This window comes from Bombyx mori, chromosome 22 (genome assembly GCF_030269925.1).
Source record: "Bombyx mori chromosome 22, ASM3026992v2".
Lineage (NCBI taxonomy): Eukaryota > Metazoa > Arthropoda > Insecta > Lepidoptera > Bombycidae > Bombyx > Bombyx mori.
In genome coordinates this window covers 16,182,063-16,201,670 of record NC_085128.1, presented here as the reverse complement: position 1 = coordinate 16,201,670, position 19,608 = coordinate 16,182,063, and positions in this window count along the sequence as shown.

The following is a 19,608-nucleotide window of genomic DNA, read 5'->3' as shown; positions in this document are numbered from 1 at the left end:
CAGTCGTTGTAACTATACTTGAGACCTTAGAACTTATATCTCAAGGTGGGTGGCGTATTTACGTTGTAGATGTCTATGGGCCATAGCCGTAATAACCACCTAACACTAGGTGGGCTGTGTCCAACCATCTAAGCAATAAAAAAAAACTTTTTTACGGAAGCCGAGCTCACAGTGCTGTTACTAAGCGAATACCGGGGTCACCATCCCCCATCAACGGTAATGGCTGACCTACCTTGAAACGCAACTTCAAAGACAGGACCTCTTGTGAGTCCGTACGGGTAGGTACCCCACCTATTTCTGCCGTGAAGCAGTAATGCGTTTCGGTTTGAAGGGTGGGGTAGCCGTTGTAACTATACTGAGAGCTTAGAACTAATATCTCAAGGTGGGTGGCGCATTTACGTTGTTGATGTCTATGGGTTCCAGTAACCACTTAACACCAGGTGGGCTGTGAGCTCGTCCACTCATCTAAGCAATAAAAAAATATATGTATATACTGTACGTATACATTATACAGTATACGACTTCTTCCGTTGATCGTTTACCGAAAGATAGGGTTGTCAGTTTTTTGTTATGTTTAGAAATTTATATTTAGGTATATTTAGAAATACTTTGAAATAATCTTTTATTGACCCTATTGTGGTGGATCACTGACTAACTCGTCCGATTGGTGGTGGCATGCTTCGAATTGTTTCTTCTCGAAAATCGGCCACAAGAAATAAAGCATATCGGCGTACATATATTTCTTTGTCTTTTTACTAACACTTCCAGCCGAAGCGGTTTTCATTCTAAATAATTCTTTACGGTAATAATCTCTTATGTTCGTCCACTTCTTTTTCAGATCCATACCTAAAATTAAAATGTTGAAAATGAAATTAATGTTTGTATGTGTTATTTGTTATTTTGAGGCGTTCACGCATCTTTAATCGTGAAAGATACTTTATATTGCTACCACAAACATAGTGATATTAGTAAATCATGAGAATTTCGTATTAAAAAAATTGTTAAATATTATATTATTGTATACGATAATATATTATTAAGTGACAATCAATGCACGGTGACTGGCAAGAGCTGGATGAGAGAAGCCGAGAATCGTGCTCAGTGGCATGAAATTTTTTTTTATTGCCCTTGCAGGCAGACGGACATACGGCCCACCAGATGGTGAGTGGTTACTGTCGCCCATGGACTCCAGCAATGCCAGGAACAGAGCCAAGCCGCTGCCTACCGTTAATTGCAGAGAAATATGTCCAGCAGTGGACTGTTACAGGCTGATGATGATAATAATGATGACTATTAGTTCTTTTCATTTTACAAGATGTTATAATGATATTCATTCTACATTAGATTATCAATGCTCTCATTATTCCGCAATCAAATTGTTACATCTGTGGGTCTTGTACTAGGATTTGTAAGCCCTCATTCGCACGGGCGTTTTAAAAACGTTGCGTTAAAACTCGGCGTTGGCGCTATAATAACGTTCTCGTAGTGACGTAATCTGTAACGCCCATCGCTTAGCGCTCAAAATGCAACAATGCGCAATAAAAAAGCGTTGCGTTTTAAAAGCGCTGACGTATGAACATATACTTACTAGGAAATGCATGTATCCTATTTGAACGCTTTTTTAACGCGCGCAAAAAAAACTTCCGTACGAATAAGGCCTAAGTAAAAAATTATAATACAAACATACCATTCTGTCAAAAAAGTACCCGGAAAAGATAAGTAATTCATAAAATGTTAGTTTTTCATCCAGATTTATTTATTTGATCGCCTTCAAAAACGATACATTTACGCCAGAGACTAATCCGATCATTAAAACCTTTTAAACGCTTTTTTCGGATAACACTTTGTTATTGGTGGTAGGACCTCTTGTGAGTTCGCAAGGGTAGGTACCATCACCCTGCCTATTTCTGCCGTGAGGCAGTAATGCTTTTCGGTTTGAAGGGTTGGGTAGCCGTTGTAACTATACTGAGACCTTAGAACTCATATCTCAGGGTGGCAGCATTTACGTTGTAGCTGTCTGTGGGCTCCGGTAACCACTTGACACCAGGTGGGCCGTGAGCTCGTCCATCAATCTACGCAATAAAAAAAAATTAACTTATTTCTGTTCTCGCTGCAATTCTTTTTTATGTTTTCTAGTTTCTACAGTTTAAAAAGTATTGCCACGAAGTGATAATTTGAGCTTACGAAAAATAAAGAAGTCAGATGGAGCCATATCTGGTGAATAAAGTGGTGGCAATTTAGACCACAAACAAAGCCCACTGAATTTCTCATCGAATCTTTTAGTGGGTTGTAGCTGCAATGCAGTGGTAGATTCAGCGAAGCACTGTCCTTGCTAGGCCTAGTATTAGCAAGTCTTTCTAGGTTGAATCTTGTGAGCTGCCAAACCGCGTGTAGATTGAATAACCCTGTGTCGGGTAGCCATCATACAACACAAGATATTTTACAGATGACTGAATCTCGCTTACGACATTTTCGAGATAAGCTTGCATTTAAACAAGTTCCGAACAACACTCGAACCGTCGGTCTACCGGGCAACATCACCCGCTCAGTGGAAGATCTTCTCTTCGTCGTAATATCCACAACCCCTTAGGCTACCAGCAATTAGGTAGGGAAAAAAAAAAAAAACTAGACTACATAGTCGTGTCAGTTTAAAACAACACAGCAAAAGCAAAAAGAACAGCATTTCCAACGTTAAATATTTATTGGATGGTTCCAGTTCACGCATAGATTTTAATGAACTCATAGGTCTAGTACATAAAGATGGATGAAGCCAAAGTCGCGTGTCTAGATGTAATACCAAGTTAACCCATAAAATCAAGTATGAGTCTTTGAATTTCATATCAGATGAAATTAAAATAATCTTTGGCTAAATGGGGATTTTTTAGGAATATATTTGAGTAAGTACCTAGTATTTACAAAAGTGTCCCATTATTAACTAAAAAAAATTTACTCGATAAAGCAGTCTTTAGTTACATTTACGTAACGGCATATATGTAATTATATATTATTATCACTTCAGTTTTTATTTGACTGTAGGGTCTGTAGGTAAGTATGCAAGTAAGCAACCGGTTGAAGGCCGCGATAATCTTGGCGGCTGGGCTTGGGGGGCGGAAACTTGGAGGAGGCCTATGTCCCGAAGTGTGGGTACGTTTGTGGGCTGATAGAAGATATACAGGTAAGTACTGTTACAGTACACTGAAAGATCTGTCTCATTACTCATTTTAATCATTATATTATTAACGACGTTTCGAATATTTTTACTGCTGTTGTTTTCAATGTACACTCGAGCAATACGAATTAATTACTTACAAATTGTAAGTAATTAATTCGAAGTAAATTAATTAAGTAAATTAAATAAGTAAGTAAATAAATTATTTCGAAGTAAATTGTAAGTAATTAATTCGAAGTAAATTAATTAAGTAAATTAAATAAGTAAGTAAATAAATTAATTCGAAGTAAATTGTAAGTAATTAATTCGTATTGTAAGTTACAATCATAAAATCAGTATCATTGTAAGTTTTAAAACCGCATTTATAAGTGACTATGGTTCCAGAAAATATGAAGAAGATTATTATTAATCTTTGATAAAATGCAAGATGCCAGCTTGGAATTATTGAATTTTATTGTCTAATCACGTTAGACGTAATCATTAGATATTGTAGGATAAAAATCGCAGGTTCACCACGCACGGTAGCGCGGTCCGAGAGAGGGGAAGTTCATTGAACCTAATTGTAGTCGGGTTTCAACCCTCGCCTAGTAATTAATTCTGCTTTTGTTGTTTCACTTCTAGGTACGACATAAAACATGTGTTGTGTTGCGGGCGTTTTTTTTTTAATTTGGGCAGCTCCTAGACACGATAAAAAAAATGAAGCAAGTACGAGATGAAATTGCAAATCTCTCTTTTTGGTTCTGTGTGTTGACTTCAAGGAAATAAAATGAAAATTTCATCGATCTAGTCGAACTGAATTAGAATTAATTTAATAATGATGAAACAAAAGCTACTAGTGAGTTTGTGATTAAGTTTAAATGACACCACGTGTGAAGCATCAGTTTTGAATTTTAAAAAAATATGTGTGGTGTCGTGGGACTCTGGATAGGAATGATGTCCTTATTATAAAAATATTTATTTTAAGTTCTATTTGAGGTATAAAGAAAATAATTATTTGGGTATACATTTTTTATTATGATTTTTTTATTGGTAAAAATTAAAAAAACTAATTTATTATTTTTTGTACGCTATTACAAAGTTAAGTCGTACACTATGTGCATTACTAATAAAAATCTTACGTTACGGACGTTTTTCCCCGGTTAGGGTACCTCTCCGCATCGTTGCAACTTCGTTCCAAAAAGTATCAACAAAATCGATTCATCTGGAAAAAAGTTCGTCGGGTGTTTTATATTTTATTTATTTGGCAGCTGTGGCAAACGAGCATGATCGAATGATTTTAAGGGGACATCGTTGCTCATGGACTACGTTAATGCATTTCTTCTCAGTCGTTTGCACTTTTGGCAGAGTGGTCGTGGTCATCAGTTCGGGGAACGAATAATGCACTCCGCACTCTTTGTTTATAGATACGTTAAAGCACCGTCACGAATATACATGTAACTATTGAACACACTTATTTATTTTAATACTAGCTGACCCGGCAGACTTCGTAGTGCCTCAATCGAGATATAAAAGACCTAAACTTTTGTATAAAATAAACTTAAAACAAACAAAAGGAATCCGTCCGACGGGGGACACATCAAAGGGAAACCAAATTGTTATTTTTATTTAATTCCGAACATTTTCATATTTATCTAATCTTTTAAACCTTCTCTGGACCTCCACAAATAATTCAAGACCAAAATTAGCCAAATCGGTCCAGCCGTTCTCGAGTTTTAGCGAGACCAACGAACAGCAATTCATTTTTATACATATAGATAAATAAGTAATTTATGTGTTCAAACTCTTCTACAAAAATGGCGGATTGCGAAAGTAGTGCGGGGCGCGAGGATTTTTCTCGCGGTGTATGAAAAAATAAAACTTTTTCTAATTATAAGAAAATTCAATAAAGCTCAAAGAAGATCAAATCAACCTTCAATGAACATTAAATATTTTGTAATTAAGAAAGACCTTTTTGTAATTTATCACAAAGTAAATGCTTAAATGTTTGTACTTGTAGGGTTAATTTTTTTTAATGGATAACGCCCTACTTAATTTGATAAATTGCCAACCTCAATATAATAATCACATTCGGTAGCGATTAATTGTTTAGGAAATTAAATATCAAGTGAGAAGTTAAGTTTTTCCTGTTGATTTTGTACATTTGTTTCATTAGTGTGTAAGATTACCTACGCCATATCAGAATAGCACGTAGGTCCGACCTATCCGACCGCAACGGGGCAACACAAAGCCGCCGCACAGTGGGTCGATTCTATGATTTTAGTGACTTAGGGACCAACTTTGTTTTTTTATAATTTTTTTTATGTAGATAGATAGAGCTCGTTAATCTCAATAATAATTGTTTTGGGCAAAAATTACAAAAACTTTATAGTTTGGTCAGAAAAATGTGTTTTGTGATTTTTTTGTATGGAGCGGGTCACATTAAATTAAATTCCTGCTAAGTATCGCGAGGTCCCGCTTTGAAACTTTATTTTCCTTACACCTTGTCTAGTCTACTATCATTTGATGCTATGAACATGTGCATAAAGTTGCAACTCTGCCAAATAAATGGATCGAAAAAAATTAATAAATACATAGAATAAAAACCTTTATATTTTTTTTCGTAAGTGCTTTTAAGTTAAATTTGATATGGATTAGTAAGTAAAAGCACGTAATCATACCCATAATTACATAATACCTAACAACAATACATTTAGTAGGTCTCTTATTATGCAATCTCTCTAAATATTATATATTTTGTTTCACCTTTCGATCTTTGGGTCAGAAGACGAAAGAAGATTGTGTAAAATATCCTCATTAGTCGACGTTCTACTTCTCATTCTTGAATAACATCTCTCTGTATATTTCCGAAAATCTTTATTGCGAGCTTCCGCTGCCTCTTCCGAGAGTTTACCTATACAAATGGCACCAAAGTTCTTCATTATTATATATCACTGCCATGTGCCAACAATTTATGGATACTGGAAGGCATATATAATACCAGGGATATAAATTAACATACAATTCTGCAGTATATCTAAAAAATTCCGAAAAATTGGAAACGCGCTCTCCAAATGCAACAGAGTGAAGAATCACGTGAAACCTCTCTATTAAATCTTTACGTATTCCTGTTATGCGGGCTGTTTCTTCTGCATCCCTGAAAAATCTTCTGGCAGTATTGCCATCATTGGTTGTTCCTACTCCTTGCTTGACAACATCTATAAGTAAACCGCATTCCTTTTTAAACACTTGCTGTATAGCACTTTTTCTGGTTGTTATTTTTTCTTTGTCATCGCCCCTTGCAACTCCATTTCTTGAAGTCCAAACGATAAGACGTAAACAAAAAAAGTGTCATTTAAAAAATTATCTCACAGGAAACTACATACGATGAAAAAATTGTGAAGTAATAAAATTATATTTACCGATATGAAATAAGCACTCCAGGCATGTAAAGATGGCATTCCATACTGGAATATTTCTTCATTATTTTCTCTTTGATAAGCAAGTCACTCCAAAAAACTCTGACGGTTTTGCTTTGCAAATATCACAGACAGCAGAAAATGTTTCTGAAAAATATGAGGTTATTTTGCCGTTTATCATCATCATGTGCAATTGATGCTTAACTTCAACTTGTTTGATTTTTGATGGCTGAAGTCTTTCTATTTCTTCTGTTATGCTAGCTTTTATAATTGTCACTGTTGACTGCGTTTCTTTTGTAAATTTAAACATTATTGGACGGCAATAAAAAGTTGATGAGGGTAGGTCGTTTTCCCAAAAAATTGTTCCATCAAATTTCTGAAGCCTTATAGGAACTAGACTGACCATGAAAATAGATGAATCATCAAACTCGGTTTCAGTTTTTTGTTTATAATTACTTTGACCTGGGGCTCTATCAAAGCCTATTTGCTTATAAGCAGTAGCTCTCTTGCAGAGTCCAAATCCGAAGTAATCACATCTAAAAGCCTATATAGCGCCAAGTTTAGTAATGCTTGCATTTTAATAGCAGCTCCTTCTTCAGTAATAATTACCTCGTCTTTCCCTGGATAACATTTGGTCTTTTCTTGCTTAATTTTATATTAAGAAGGGTATAAATCAGACCCATTTTCACTTACTGCTTCTCTTAGGTTTATATACTGCCACTTAATTTAAGTGAAACTAATATTGCCTTATCGGGAGAATATGTACTACTTTTCACTTTACTTGTAATTAAATACTCATTAACTTTTTCTAGATCTTCGGGGTGATTTGACAAGTGGTTCATTATTTCTCCTACATCTTCATTTCTAGTGTTTCTCAAACTAGCAATTGTAGTAGCTTTCATTTCATCCGGGGATAACGAAAGCGATTGGTAAATTTGTTCAATGCGTCTTCGTTTTTGCCTGGATCCCAATTCTTCAAAAGGTTTTCGAGGTGCAAAAATAGATGTCGAGACTTCTGTAATACATTTGAGGGTGGTACATTTTCAACATCTTCAGTATTAGAAATCTCGAGCCTTTCATGTGCAGTGTTGATAGCTTCAGGTATCATTCCTTCGGGCCAGTTTATTGCACATTCTAACCAATCACATTTTTTTCTTATAAACTGTGCTAACATGCGACTACTTCGTTTCCATATTGCACTTATATTTGAACAAAATTGCGTACAGAATTTTTGGAGCTCAACATTTTTCTCTTCGGTCACGTTTATTTGATTTTGTAGGAATTGAAAGAGTTTTTTATTATCAGACAGCGACTGTAGTTGCTCTCTTAAAATCATAAAGAATCCTAAATTGTTAACAAAATTATCAATTATAACGGAAACAGCAAGATCACAACGACAATCACGAGATGTTAGTACAGGGTGGCCCATAAGTGCTTTGAAAAGTAAAATTTGAATAAAACGAACAGGGCGCGCGTGAGCGGTGCAGGGGAAGCGGGGGGAGTAACTTCGGTTTCTGGGAATTTAGTCGCGATGGAGCGTTTTACCGGAGCGGACCGTGCGTTTTGTGTGCGCGAGTTTTATAAAAACGACAATTCGGCAACCGTTGCGCGGCGTAAATTTCGAGAACACAAAGGTTTACACAACTTTGACGACACTCCAACTCTTCAAACGATTAAGAACTGGGTTGCTAAGTTCGAGGAGACCGGTTCGACGTTAGATAAACCGCGGTTGGGTCGCCCAAGGACGTCACGTACGGAACAAAACATAGACACAGTGACACAGTCTATTCGCGAAAATCCGACACAGTCAACTCGTAAGCGCGCCAGAGCATTAAACGTATCCAGGACATCGTTACAACGGATTTTGAAGAAAGATTTACATATGCACCCTTACAAAATTCAGTTGGTTCAAGAATTAAAGGAAACTGACGGTATTCAAAGACAAAATTATGCGAATGAAATGTTGAATCGGTTTACTTCCTTCAATAACATAATGTTCTCTGACGAGGCTCATTTCCATCTTAACGGGCATGTTAGTAAACAAAATTGCCGCTATTGGAGCCCCATCAATCCAAAACTTAAGCATCAGAAGCCCTTACATAGTCCGAAAGTGACTGTTTGGGCCGCTATGTCAGCCCATGGTATCCTAGGGCCTTACTTCTTTGAGGATGGCAGAGGGCGCGCAGTTACTGTTACGTCGGAGCGATATGTGGCTATGATCGAAGAGTTTTTCATACCAGAATTGCAAAACTTTTCAGGCTTTAATGCCAGGACGTGGTTTCAACAGGATGGGGCCACTTCTCACACCTCTAACACTGCTATGCCCGTTATCCGTCAACTTTTTCCTGGCAAAGTTATCTCTAAGAGAGGAGACATTTCCTGGCCTCCACGTAGTCCAGATCTGACCCCGATGGATTTTTTTTTGTGGGGCTACCTTAAGGCTAAAGTATACGACACAAACCCGCGGTCAATTGAGGCCCTAAAAGAAAACATCCGCAGAGAAATGACAAGCATTTCAGCAGTGACGTGCCGCGCAGTCATCGACAATTTTAGACGTCGTTTGCAAGAGTGCCGTGATCGCAACGGATTACATTTAGGAGATGTTATTTTCAAAAAATAATTCCCGTTTTTTAAGCTTTTTATGTAAATAAAAATTTAATTCATAATGTAATTAGTTTTATTTTAATAAATTTTTTTTCATATCAAAGGACTTATGGGCCACCCTGTAGTAGTACGAATAAACGAACACTAGTTAGTATATAATAAACTTTATACTTCCAGAGACAAACAAATGTTTACTATATTTTCTACTACCCAGTAAAGGCTGCTTAACTAATTATCCTTATTAAATAATGTTAACTATCCTAATAATTAGAGATATTGCTTAATTAGAGACCTACTAAATGTATTGTTGTTAGGTATTATGTAATTATGGGTATCATTACGTGCTTTTACTTACTAATCCATATCAAATTTAACTTAAAAGCACTTACGAAAAAAAATATACAGGTTTTTATTCTATGTATTTATTAATTTTTTTCGATCCATTTATTTGGCAGAGTTGCAACTTTATGCACATGTTCATAGCATCAAATGATAGTAGACTAGACAAGGTATAAGGAAAATAAAGTTTCAAAGCGGGACCTCGCGGTACTTAGCAGGAATTTAATTTAATGTGACCCGCTCCATACAAAAAAATCACAAAACACATTTTTCTGACCAAACTATAAAGTTTTTGTAATTTTTGCCCAAAACAATTATTATTGAGATTAACGAGCTCTATCTATCTACATAAAAAAATATATAAAAAAACAAAGTTGGTCCCTAAGTCACTAAAATCACAGTATCGACCCACTGTGCGCCGTCGCCGTCGCCTCAAACATGTCTTGTCGGATCCCCCGGATTCACTCTCGGTGCTTTTTTTAACTAACAAACCAATTTTTAATATATTTAAATATTGAAAACTTAGCCTTTTTCCGTAGACAGGTGAATGAACTCATAGCCCACGTCCTTATGTAGGTACTTACCGGAGCTCATAGACATCATAACGAAAATGCCGTTTACCTTAAGATATGAGGTCGGTCGTGTCACAAATAGATAGGGTGGTTGGCACCTATTCGTGGGAGCGACGAGTAACTATAAAACTAGTATAATTAAAGGACATTAGAAATTTTGCTGGTTCGTCCTTAGTTGGTTTTTAGTTTTAGCAATAAACAATTTAGATTTATTACCTCTTTATTTGATCCATCTTTTATGTTGATCGATATTTCTTTGAACATCCTAACCTAAAAATTTTAAGATTATGATTTAATTTTGTGATCGAGCATGAAGATCTTTGACTTAAAGCTCTGGTTGTGTCTACGAATGTTCGAGTGCATTTATATTTGTGTTTCGGTGTATATGTAGTGTGACGTCATTGGAGCATTGGTACCACGACCCTCTCCCTCGCTGCGGGAGGAGCGCCGATCGCGTGCGCAGACCTTATTGATTTTTCAAACACGACCCCTCTTCTGCGCAAAAAAACTGACTTTACTATATTTATAATGGTTTTATTTATCAACGACAGTAACAACTTTTGTCTTTTTATTGATTTGCGCAGATTTTTTTTGTTTACTTTGAACGTTAGAATTTTTTCCGGTACCTAATCATTGGTAGCATAAAGGGCTATTCCAACTACATACGGTTTGGTAGGTAGGTATTTAACGAATGTTCACGATTGACTTCCACGGTGAAGGAATAGCATCGTGTAATAAAAATCAAACCCGCAAAATTATAATTTGCCTAATTACTGACGGTAGGACCTCTTGTGAGTCCGCACGGGTATGTACCAACACCCTGCCTACTTCTGCTGTGAAGCAGTAATGCGTTTCGGTTCGAAGGGTGAGGCAGCCGTAACTCTTGTAACTATACTGAGTCCTTAGAACTTATATCTCAAGATTGGTGGCGCATTTACGTTGTAGATGTCTATGGGCTCCAGTAACCACTTAACACCAGGTGGGCCGTGAGCTCGTCCACCCATCTAAGCAATAAAATGAAACTCAATTCTTAAGACGTATCTGAAGATTTCGTGAAAAATTCATTGAAATCGCTCCAGTCATTACGGACTCTGTAGGGAACATATTTATTTATACACATCAAATTTTAAGCAGATTAAGATTTAAAAAATATTTCCAAAAACATAAGCGGATCGGGAATTAATAAAGAACTGTAATGATTACGCATTTCTAACATGCTTTCATGGGCCATTTAATGTTCGTCCTAGAAATCTAGCGATAATACAATGATTGGAAATGTACCTAGTCGTCTAAGTTAGATAATAGATTTTCGTATCTGTAGGTAAGTACATACTGATCTCTATCCCTATTTTATAATATAGTCTAGTCTGAGTACATTTTTGTCTCTTTTTTTTCAGTCGTTTATTGTTTTGTGTTCCTTTCTATCCTACAGTTTATAATATTGTTTTGTCCTTTAAAACGAGAGAGTCTAAGTCGAACGTGTGTACAGACGATATCGATTTTTCGCCCGACTGATGTGCATCATCGATATAATATAATCTACTAGCTTTTGCCCGCGACTCCGTCCGCGTGGAATAGTTACTCTGGCATAACGCTAAATTTTATCCCCCACTTCATTTACGTAGAAAGTGAAAATATTTTGAAACATTATTTATTGGTGCTCCACTTGTATTGGTCTTACCGTGATGTTATATCGCCTATAGCCTATAGCCTTCTTCAATAAATGGGCTATCTAACACTGAAAGAAATTTCAAATCGGATCAGTAGTTCCTGAGATTAACTTGTTCAAACAAACAAATTCTTCAGCTTTATAATATTAGTATAGATAAGTACACCAACGGTTACTTTAAACGGAGAGCATAAAAACACGAAACGCGCTGCTCAAATGTTGTAGTATAGTAAAAATACGCTTTGGCACTCTAGTTTGTACTAGTGAAATGAGTATTCTCCGCATAATATCCAAGTTCATCAGACCAAGCGATACAGCAATTTGAGAAATAATCCTCGATACCAGGCTCACCACAAAAAGGGAGAACTGGCGTTTGCTCGTAAGTCGCTTAATTTAAGAAAAATAAAGAAAATGTTGACTACTTTTTTTAATTATTAATTGAATTTTTCGTAGAGAGTTGATTACAAAGTTGTGTCATTTGTGTTTATATTTACAAAAGTACTTACCACCAAATTTTACGAAAATGTTTAGCAGTATAGGCAAAAAAGTACAATTCTGAATATTATAGATACCTACGTACTGAAGATGCAAACTTGACGAATATTGAAACGAGGTCAAATGTTATGATTTGTATATTTACCTATTATCATAGTATGAATATCACAGGCTTATATTATCTTCAAGCGTTCATTTATTTAATTTACAGTACTTTTTACCTAACGCTCTAAATAATTCGTATCTTAAGTGTAACTGGAAAAGCGTGAGATTAAGTTGGTTTCGTCACCCTGCCCATTTATTCTACTAAAGTATTATTATATGGAAAACGTTTAAACGATAGAGCGGTTTTATATGAAAGAGATTTCGACTCGTTAGTTTGTTCAATGTGTTCGAGTGTCCCATATCTAGCACTCAAAAAAAAAAAATTCTTAAATTAAAAAATATTTATTCTTAAAAATAAATTATGCAATATATCAATTAACACACATCTCACAAACCCACGATTAATGAGACACATTTCAGATTGTAAAAAATCTAAATTAAACGTCATAAATAGTCAGTCATAAATAGTTAGACTCTATTGTATTCATCTAGGTACATACGTACAAGTAATTTAGGGAAGGGCGCGCGCGAGGGTCGCAGTGAGGAAATCAATAAAATCTGCGCACGCGATCGACGCATGCTCTGCACAGTTGCGATCGTGATTCCGACAATTCTATCATCAGAGCAATATTAGTGGCGAAATAATAAAAGCGTAAAACTGTATTTTTTTTTTCTAATTCATACTTTTTACAAGCATTCACTTTTACGTTTATATATATCTGTAAATTCATCGGACGTCACAAATATTGCAGCTCTTCAATGTTAAAGATTGTGTCGGAGACTTATGTTTCGTAATACATCTGAGGTGGTGATTTTCCTTTAAGGGTTTTTATTTTTTAGAATTTATGAAGAACATAATACTTGGAGATTTTTTAAAGTTCATATTATTCATTTTGTTCTGCACCAAAAAAGTTTTATAAACTTTTTATATTTGAACATATAGAACCTAGATTATATTAGAAAATATGATATTATATTTTATAATATATAACAATATATTCATATATATTATATTTAAATTTAGTTTAGACTTAATGGAGTCGTCGTGGCCTAATGCGGAATTTACATTACGAAATTAGTGTCATGCATGTTGAACTCAGTTTCACGAAAGTAGTTTTGGTATATGCGATAGTAATTTCGTAAATTAATTAGGATAAGACGCCCGGTGCATTCGTGTCGAGCGATGCAACGGTGTTCGAATCCCGCATGCCGGTACCAATTTTTCTCCTGTCCTGGTTAAGCTGGAAAGGCCTGAGAGCCACCAGTAATCCTTCAATCATAAAAAAAAAAACAATTTTTCTAATGAAATATGTACTTAACAATGTTCACAATTGACTTTCACGGTGAAGGAATAACATCGCGTAATAAAAATCAAACCTGCAAAATTATAATTTGCGAGTCCGCACGGGTAGGTACCACCACCCTGCCTATTTCTCTCGTTAAGCAGTAATGCGTTTCAGTTTAAAGGGTGGGGCAGCTGTTGACTATACTGTGAGACCTTAGAACTCATATCTCAAGGTGGGTGGCGGCACTTACGTTGTAGATGTCTATGAGCTCCGGTAACTACTTAATACCAGGTAGGCTGTGACCTCGTTCACCCACCTACGCAATAAAAAAAAAGTAAAAAAGGCGAATAAGTGCGAGCCTGAACTTTATAATTTGTTTTTCTTCTCTAACACGAAATATAGTTATGTCGAGAAAAGCATACTCCCAAGACACATACATAGACAACTAAAATTATACTTAGGTAGATACCAAAAATAATTCCTAGGGCTATTTTTCTGTTTTTAAAAAGTATTTTTTCTTTTTACTATTATTACAGTGAAATCTTTTTTAACCCGTTGTGAAATGAGAGAGAGAGAGAGAGAGAATACACTTTATTGCACACCAAAACACAATTTACATTCAAAAAAACAATCAAAAAACAGATAAATTTGTACAATAGGCGGTCTTATCGCTAAAAGCGATCTCTTCCAGACAACCGTATAATTTATAGAAATTCTGGAAAATATAAAAAAAATATAGCAGGTATGTTGCGGTGTACTATAGATAATACATTATAGAAAATATATACATACAATAAACAAAATATATACCGTTTACATATAATATGAAATATATACTTATTATTATATACCAATATACATACTTACATACAATACATACTAATATACTTACATACACATAATACATCAACAGTATGGAAATAATAAATGATGATGCAAACAAACAGCACTAAGAAGATAAGTAGTGTTCCTTCACCATTCTTTTAAAACAGTTTAAAGTTTGAGCACTTCTCACTGCATCCGGCAGAGCATTCCACAATCGAACCGCCTGGACGGTGAATGAATGATCAAAGAATGATGATGAATGCGCCGGCATTTTCAGTCTCAGGCTATCCGATGATCTCAGGGAAAAATTATGCGTATCACGTAGGAACTCGAAACGTTCTTTGAGATATATGGGGGCATGGGGGTTAAAGAGAGTACAGTATAGTAATGAAAGGACATGAGTATTGCGGCGAAGGCGAATTGGTAACCACTTGAGTTTAGTGCGAAATTCAGATACATGATCATATTTCCGTAAACCAAATATGAATCTTATGCAGAAATTTTGTAGCCGCTCAAGTTTATCAAGTTGTGTTTCAGTTAAATCAGTATAGCTGGCATCGGCGTAGTCAAGAATTGGAAGAAGGAGAGATTGTGCAAGCGCAGTTTTAGTGGCAGTTGGAAGAAAATTTCGTAACCGTCTCAAAGATCCAGCTGTTGCAAACACCTTCCGGCTAACCTCTTTTATCTGAGCGTTCCATGAAAGGTTTTTATCAATTAAGATTCCTAAATTTTTCACAGTATCGCTGATAGGAATTGGTACGCCATCAAATAAAATAGCCGGAAGCTGCGACCATTTCACTTTCGAACACAATCTTGAACTGCCGACAACAATGACCTGTGTCTTCGACGGGTTCACCCTCAATCCATGCGAATTACTCCAACGGGATAGTATTGATAAGTCATTATTCAGCGTCTTCATCGCGTTGGTCAGTTCTGACAAAGAAGTTTGTGTATAGATCTGTAGATCATCTGCATACAGGTGGTAGGAAGAAGTAATTTGTATAGAAATAGAATTTATAAAAATTGAAAAAAGTAAAGGGGATAAAACGCCACCCTGCGGTACACCTACGTGCGTTTCACACCATGAAGAATAGGCATTCTCACAGTGAATACGCTGTCGGCGACCAGACAGGTAACTTCGAAACCAATCAACCACGGTCGGAGATATGTTAATGGAGCTAAGGATGGCTAGAAGTATGTCGAAATCAACGGTGCCAAATGCATTACTGAAATCCAGCAATGCCAACACCGTCAGTTTCCCACTCTCCATGCCAAGTCTGATGGCATCCGTAATATTCACCAGGGCTGTGACTGTGCTATGACCAGGACGAAAGCCGGATTGGTAAGGGTTTAAAAGCTGATTCCTTGTAAGAAACTCATTGAGCTGGTTGTGAATCAAGCGTTCTAAAACCTTTGAAAGGAACGGTAAAATGGAAATTGGACGGTATTCTGAAAAGAATATAGGATTCGACTTTTTTGGCAGTGGTGTAATTTGTGCTTCTTTCCAAGCCTTTGGAAAGATGCCGCTAGATAATGAGTGATTGAGGATATGACAGATAACGGGAAGGATTTGGTCGAGGATAGGAAGGATCATATTACGGGCGACACAGTCACTTCCAACTGCATTGGAAGTTATAGATAATATGCTCCGCTTAACATCACAAGCCGTTAGGTGATTAAAAACAAATGGAGAGCAATTTGGGACTGGAAGAGATGAAATATGATTTAATGTTTTTGATTTAGTTGTCCCATCAAAATCGGACGACGCACAGAAATGTTGATTTAATAAATCAATACTCGAATGAGATAAATGAGTGTTATGTTGTGATTTTCCAATCCCCAGTGATCTAAGAAATTTCCAGACTTTAGCTGGATCTCCATTTTCGACAGCACTATGAATATGTTGGCGTTGTGCATCCCTACACACCCTGTTGCAGTGATTACGGATGCGGTGATAATTTGTGCCATTTTCGAGGGTAGGTTTTTTCTTATATTTTAATTTAGCAGCCGCCTTCTTGATTAAGATACTTTTAATTTCATTAGTAAGCCACGGCGCTGGCAAATGTTTTATTCTTACTGGTCGACATGGTGCGTGCTTGTCATATAGACCAGTTAATTTTGCATTGAACTGATCAACTTTCTCATTGATTGAGGTAGAACACGTCAAAGCAGTCCAGTCAATGCTGCCTGCATCTTCTCGAAGACTTTCAATATCCATACCGTTAAAACTGCGCAGCAGAAGAATTTTTGACTTAGCCTTAGGAGGTCGTACTTTGTATGAGACGAAAATGAGATCATGATATGAGAAAGCGTCAGCTGAACATTGTCCATGGTCAGCCACGTAATCAAGAGAAGTAACGAAAATAAGATCAAGAAGTGAAGGAGCACAGTTTGGAAAATGATGTGTCGAGTTCAACGGTAGAATAGTTAAATTTACCGATTCGATCATCGAGTGAAATAAAGTAGTGCGAGAATTCTTTTTAAGGAGGCATGTGTTAAAGTCACCCATGATAATGGTATTAGTATATGAAGGCATTATGTTTTCTAGCAAAGTTTCAAAAGAAGTAAAAAAATCTATACTTGACGAAGGACAATAATAAACACCAAGTAGCATCTTCGTGTGTTGAAGTTCTATTTCAAGAAATAAGTGCTCGCCCGCACATGGCGGTGTAGGCTGTGCCGATACATTAACAACTGTACAATTAAAATATGAACGGATATAAATGGCAACGCCACCACCGCCACCAGTGATACGGTCGTTCCTAAAAAGTTGAAAACCAGGAATGGTATAAGATGTAGACGGAAGACATGGCTTAAGCCAAGATTCTGACACAAGTATAGCATGGATATTCTTAGAATCAAAACTTGCCAGCATGTCAGGGAAATGAGCCGGAATACTCTGGGCATTGATATGAACGACATTAAAATTCCTAGGAACACCAGAGAACCGTGAAGACAATGTTTCTGCTAAAGAAGGCACACTAATATCGCTGTTGTCGCTGTTTGCTGAATAAAAAGTTTCAGATTCACTTGTATCTGTTGAGTTGAGCATATAAGTAGAGAAAATAAGTATATATATATATTATACACAATATCAAAATATCAATACGGTTATGAATATATATACAAATTAATAATACCCACCAACTGGGAAAGTGTCTATGAAATTTAATTTAACTATAATAGACAAAACAAGCCAAAAGACAAACAAAATAACAAAATAAAAGGAAATCAAAGTAGCAAAATAGAATACCTATATAAAATATACGTAGCAATTAGGTAGTATAATCTTATTAGAAAATGAAAACATTAAATAGTAAATACAAAGCAAAAGAAAAAGAAAAAAAGAAAACAAAATAAATAAATAAAAGAAACTAAAATTAAAGAAATACAAATCAGAAGCATGAGTAGCAGTGAAAAGATTACAGTATACTTAAATTCATCTCGACGTTTTCTTTATTAAGCTTCGCTTTAAACTTAATACGTGTAATTTAGCTGTATAGACGAAGATACCTTTGCCACTTGAAAGTTGACAGTTAAAAAATTTTCAATATCATGCACTGTCACTGTCACTCAAATATTTAAATATAAAATTAAATGTACCTACCGACAAAAGGCTAGGTACTTATAAGCTAAAAAACAGGTAGTTTGAAATTAATACTACATTATTAATATTATAAATTATAAACAAAATTAACGATAAAATGTAAAAAAATGATAATTAAAAAGTTTATAAGGAAAGTTAATTTCATTTTGTCACCTGTTAATCCTGTTATACACAAGAAAGGAAACAAACAAGAAGCAAGATTATCACTATCACTTTCTAGCAGCAGCGCGCTTTGCCTTTACCACAGCCGGTTTTGTAACAGCACGCTTATGAGCATCAACCTCAGGGACTGCCTCCGATGTGTTCTTTTGAAGATGATTAAGATTTCGATGTGTAACGACGCGATGTTTGATGCCATCCGCTCCCAAAATGTAGACACAGCCATCCTTGGTCCAGACCTTCTTCATGCCGAATCTACTCCGTGCAGCCATGAAAATGTCGTGCCGCGCTTTCGTCAGAAACTCCGAAATAGTAAAGCCGGGTACCCTTTAGTTTTGTTTTAGAAAACCAAACTTGACTGCGCATTTCATACGTTTGGAATTTTATCAGTATGGGACGAGATCCTTCGGATGTTGACAATCTATTCATACGGTGACATCTTCTAATATCAGTTGAGGAGAACTCGGCCAAAGCAAGATGACTGCCTATGAAATTAGACAATACCTGTTCAATTTGCTCACCCTTAGTCTCAGCTACTCCGTGAATGATCAACATTTTTCTACGGCTGCGAGTCTCTGTATTATCTTGCATGCGCGCGAGCATCTCCACCTGCTGTTGCAAGTTATTAAGTGCCTCAGTAATGAATGCCCGAAATGACGAAAATTCCAATGCCAAACTTGATGATGTGGTTGATGGTTCTGGAGACTTGTTGAGCTGGGCTTCGAACTTCGCCATACGTGCATTAAACAGCTCTGACATCTCAGCCAGTGAAGATTCAAGTGGATTCATAGTAACAGAGCAGTGAAGTGTGTAGAAGTAATTAATTGTAAGGATAACACTTTTCCAGCTGGTAGGTACAATCAGTTGTTAGAATAAATCATATAAATAATGGTGCCGTAATTTTTTCTTATTTTACACAATTTCCACAAAAACACAGTATTTTCGTTTCAACACACAACTACCCACTTCCAATTGAAATGAAATTTGATGAAACGGAAATGACACTGGAAAAGCGATACTAAAAAGAGATAAGTAGATACGATTATATACAAAACGATTTAATCTGCGAGAGAATGATATAGGTAATAACACTTCTAAAGGTTCCATTACCACCTCATCTTTAGACTTAACACTTTTTTGTATGAATCATATTGTCACATTACCCTTATAATTTTTATTCCACTATCATGCTTTTCAGTCAAATTTTATAGTAACACGTCAGATAAACATTTACTTATTTAGATACATTGATATTTTCGTGCCATTTAATTTTGATCTTTCGTAAAAGACCTGGTTTCAATACCATTATTATAATAAAAATTCAGCGTATGGGCTATTTCCTTTGCTTGGTCAAGAAGTCAAATTAAAAACTCAAGTGTCATT